At 34.5% G+C, this 5,000-nt stretch overlaps 1 protein-coding gene across 1 annotated transcript in view; it reads left to right on the top strand.

Moving 5' to 3' along the window:
- Positions 1–5,000, top strand: part of LOC135110341 (paired box protein Pax-3-B-like) — a 49,299-nt gene that overhangs the window by 1,209 nt on the left and 43,090 nt on the right. The gene's annotated exons all lie outside the window — the stretch shown is intronic.

Here is a 5,000-nt window from a genome sequence, read left to right as displayed (position 1 = left end):
GCAAAAGTATACACGAAAAGCATAATTATCCATATATACAAACACACTGCAAAATTAATAGACAGAATTAAGAATGAATGAATAAATAAATAAATAGGTAATCTAATATAGCAGCGTTATAAAAGAAAACTGGTCCCGGTAACAAGACTGAAAACACTATAATTATCAGGGAAAATATTCAGGTAATAACTAAATGATATAATATTGCGAAAGTGTTGACGAATGAGATGTGATATGCTGATAAATAAAAAAAAAAAAAAAAAGAAGTACTAATTCATAATAGTAATACGATATAAGAGGAGAGACTAAGTGAAGTGTAAAGATAGTCATGAATAATAGTAAGGAAAAATATATGGAGAGAGATTTTTATGAGCTCAAATATCATCATGGGAAAAAAAAAAAAACGATAAGTAAAATAAAAGGAAAGGAGCAGAAAAGAAACTAAAAATAAAGAAAACACAGATACTCAAGTAATTGTGAGAAAACAAATATATATATCAAAGAGAAATTTTTATGAATTGAAATATCATCAAGAGGGAAAAATAATGTAGGTTAAAAGATGGAAAGAAATAAAAGAGAAATTAAAAATAAAGAAGATAGAAATACAGAAATAATATTAAGAAAGATATATATAAGAGAGAATTCTATTAAATGAAAGACCATCACGGGGGAAAAAAGATAGATAAAAAGATGGAAAGGAGTAAAAGAGAAACATAAATCATACTGAAAAACAAATAATACATATATCAGAATACTGTAAAATTTTCACACTCCATCAAAAAAATAATGTGATAAAAGCTAAAAGCAAGAAAAGAAGTAATAACTAGAATCAATAGATAAACAAAAAAGAGAGAGATCGCTAAATTAAAAGAAAAAGAAAAAAAGAGAAAAAAAGAGAAAATAAGAACAAGAGGAAGTTGATACAGAAAAAAATGTTACAAGTTATGATCACGCAACACATGAAAAAATAGATAAAACACGCAACGAATTTTTCACACTAAAAAAAATAAAGTGATTTTAACACATGTTTCCTTACAAAGCAAAAATTGGCGATGAAGGAAATGAATGAATAAAACAACGAAAGAAAGGAAAAGAAGGGAGAGACAGAGAAAGGAAGAAAATTACCAACCTGATCAAAAGAAATAAAAGGAAAGGAAGGAAATTAAGAAACGGAGAAGGAAAGAAATATCTTGTCATGAAGGAGATAAAGAAAGAAGGAATGAGAAAAAGAAAACAGAAGAGAGAGAGAGAGAGAGAGAGAGAGAGAGAGAGAGAGAGAGAGAGAGAGAGAGAGAGAGAGAGAACTGCAACTTAACCACACACACACACACACACACACAATCAAAAAGTAAATAAAGGAAAAAAAGAAAAAAACAGTAAAACGGCCCAAAAAAACGACAAAATAAAACAATAAAAAGGAGAAAAACTTTAAACACGTGTCGGTGGTGGTGGTGGTGGTGGTGGTGAGCGGTGCCTGAGGTAGTTAATTAAGTGGGACAATTAGGGGTAATGAGGGTTGTTTGCTGACGCCTGTGGGTTGAGGCCTGACGAGGAGAAGGAGGAGGAGGAAGAGGGGGTGCGGTCAGTAAAGGGCGGCGGCGGGTCTTTTGTGTGTGTGTGTGTGTGTGTGTGTGTGTGTGTGTGTGTGTGTGTGTTTAATCAGTGTAAGTTTGCTCAAGTTTTTTTTTTCATGAATGTTTTACTATTTTATTTTTATAATTATGACGAAGAAAAATGTATGTTATATATGTATTGTTTATTATTATTATTATTATTATTATTATTATTATTATTATTATTACTATTATTATTTTTATTATTATTATTATTATTACTATTATTAATATTATCATTTCGTACTTCTCTTTTGTCTTTCTTTATTTTTTACTCAATTACCAGACCAAGAGCCACAAAACTTAAAGAAAGCGAGAGAGAGAGAGAGAGAGAGAGAGAGAGAGAGAGAGAGAGAGAGAGAGAGAGAGAGAGATCCGTCTCTCAACAAAGTAAACAAAAAATATTGAAGTGAAAGATATTGCAATTTTTTTTATTCATAACTTTCATAATTTAAGTTTGGCGTGGAAGTAAATATATGCTAGCGAATATAATTGCACTGCTTATTCATTACTTATTCATTTATTCACATACTCAGCGTGTGATTCTTTGTTTTTCTTTACATTATTTTACTCGTATTCTCAGTATGGTATTTTTTTCCCCCGTGAGCCAGTGTTATAGAAAAGATTAAAATATACGTGAATTATTCTTTGGAAAATTTTTCATGCATAAATCTGGTAACAAGAAAAAGAAAGAAAAAAAAACACGGAGTGAGCCAAAATAAAAATGATGATAATAATAATAATAATAATAACAGTAAGAATAACAACCAGATTTACAAACAATAATAGCTAAAAATAATCAATACACACAGAGTTTCTTACACCAATATCATCATCATCATCATAACAACAACAACAACAAACAACAACAACAACAATACCCAAAATACAGAACTCCTTTGAAAAAGAAAAAAAAAAAATACATACAAACAACAGCACAAAACAAAAAGATAGAAGAGACAAAAGGAAACGATAAAAGACAAAAAAGGAACAAAACGGAATGACAAAAGACCCGCGGCGCTGATCCCGAAGCGGCGCCGGCGGAAGGATCACCCGAAGGCGGCGCTGAGGGCGGGGACAAGTAGGTTTTATTGACATGTCGCTGCATCAAGGAAGAAATATATCGTCTGGGCAGGGAGGGAAGGAGTGAAGGAGGGATGGAAGGACTGGAGAATGGAGAAAAAGTGAAGGAAAGAAGGAAAAATTAGAGAACGGAGGAAAAGAGAGGATGTAACCGGGAGAGAGAGAGAGAGAGAGAGAGAGAGAGAGAGAGAGAGAGAGAGAGAGAGAGAGAGAGAACTTGCAGAAAGGAAGGGAGAACTGGAGAAGGGAAAGGATAATAACGTAAGGAGAAAAGGGAAAAGATAGGAGGAGATAAAGGGTGTTTGAGCGGTATCGGTGGTGGTGATGGTGGTGATGATAAGGAGAAAAGGAAAAATGAGAAGAATCATAATAAAAAAAAAAAAGGGAGGAGTAGAAAAATAAAAATGTGATAACAAAACGGAAAAGGGGAAAAAAATGCTGAAAAAGACAAAAAAAAAAAAAATATGGTGATTTTATAGTGATGGCTGATGAGATGAGAGGAAGAGTAAGAAAAATGATAATAAAACGAAGAAGGAACAGAGAAAACAATATACCAAAGAAAAGCGAAAACTGGAACTAAAAGAAAGAAGAGATAAAACACAAAATAATGCAATCAATATTATGGTTTTAGGATAGATAGCGTAGAGGATTTTGTATATTTATCGTCTACTACTACTACTACTACTACTACTACTACTACTACTACTACTACTTCTACTAAATCCCAAGAGAAAAAACGATGTATAAATTTTCGCACGTCGCTGAAAACACACAATACACAACGCTAATACGATAAATGCGAAGAAATTGGGTGAGTTTCCGTAAATCTTCGTTTTCTTTATCGTATTATGATGTATTGTGAATCTATAGCGTTGTGAATACTGCGTTGTGAATGTGAGTTACGTGTTCACTGAAGAAGAAGAAGAAGAGGAGGAGGAGGAGGAGGAGGAGGAGGAGGAGAACTGGACTAAGAATGAGAGGAAATGGAGGAAAAAGAGGAGGAGAAGAATTGGAGTAGGAATGAGGAAATAGAGGAAAAAGAGGAGGAGGACCACGAGGAGAGTTGGAGAAAGAATGAGGGAATGGAGGAAAAAGAGGAGTAGAAGAATTGGAATAGGAATAGGAGGAAATGGACGAAAAAGAAGAGGAAGAAAAGAAGAATAGGACTAAGAATAAGAGGAAATAGAGGAAAAAAAGGAAGAAGAAGAACTGGAGAAGGAATGAAAGGAAACGAAGGCAAAGGAGGAGAACGAAGAGAAAAAAGAATTGGAGGAGGAACAAGAGGAAATGGATGAAGAGGAGGAGAATGATGTGAACTAAAGGAGGAATAAAAGGAAATGAGGAAACGGAGGAAAAGAAGAAGGATGTGAATAAGTGTAGGAATAAAAGTACACATTGAGAAGAGGAGAAGAAGGAGGAAGAAGTAAAAATATGTATTAACAGAAGGAGGAGACGGAGAAAGAAGAGGATAACGAAAAAAAAGTAAAAATGTGTAAGAACTAAAAAAAAAAATGAAACTAAAGAAAAGGCAAGAAAATTATTAATGGCTCCTCAATTGCTAAAGAAAGAAAGAAGAAAAAAGAGAAACGAAGGAAATACGAGAAAAGGAAAGAGAAAAGAAAAGAAAAACACAAGGAAAACCAATAGAAGAGATAGCTTACTAATACTTTTACACCAGAGAGAGAGAGAGAGAGAGAGAGAGAGAGAGAGAGAGAGAGAGAGAGAGAGAGAGAGAGCAAAAAAGAACAAGTGGTAAATCTACAACATCACTACGCGCTCCCAACTTACAACCTCTTATCCTAACACACTGTTCTCTCCTAACTCACTCGCGTATCGTAAATTTTGACCCGAGAAAAAAGAAAAATAAGTGTAGAATAAAAAACGGAGAGACAGAGAGAGAGAGAGAGAGAGAGAGAGAGAGAGAGAGAGAGAGAGAGAGAGAGAGAGATTGCTCGATCATTTTTCGGCTCACTGGTATCTCGTTTTTGTGGTTATCTATGAGAGAGAGAGAGAGAGAGAGAGAGAGAGAGAGAGAGAGAGAGAGAGAGAGAGAGTGGGGGGATAAGTATCGTTGTACAAGTAAAAATATTGCTTTAATATTTCTTGATTCTCTTATCTTGTGAGAGAGAGAGAGAGAGAGAGAGAGAGAGAGAGAGAGAGAGAGAGAGAGAGAGAGAGAGAGAGGACATTTCACGTAAAACTTAACAACACTTTGTAAGGAAGCACTGTATGTGTGGTGTGTGTGTGTGTGTGTGTGTGTGTGTGTGTGTGTGTGTATGCCCAGACACGCGCGCCGCCCAAAAC

The sequence above is a fragment of the Scylla paramamosain genome, chromosome 20 (genome assembly GCF_035594125.1).
Source record: "Scylla paramamosain isolate STU-SP2022 chromosome 20, ASM3559412v1, whole genome shotgun sequence".
NCBI lineage: Eukaryota > Metazoa > Arthropoda > Malacostraca > Decapoda > Portunidae > Scylla > Scylla paramamosain.
This window is presented reverse-complemented; position numbering and strand designations above follow the sequence as displayed.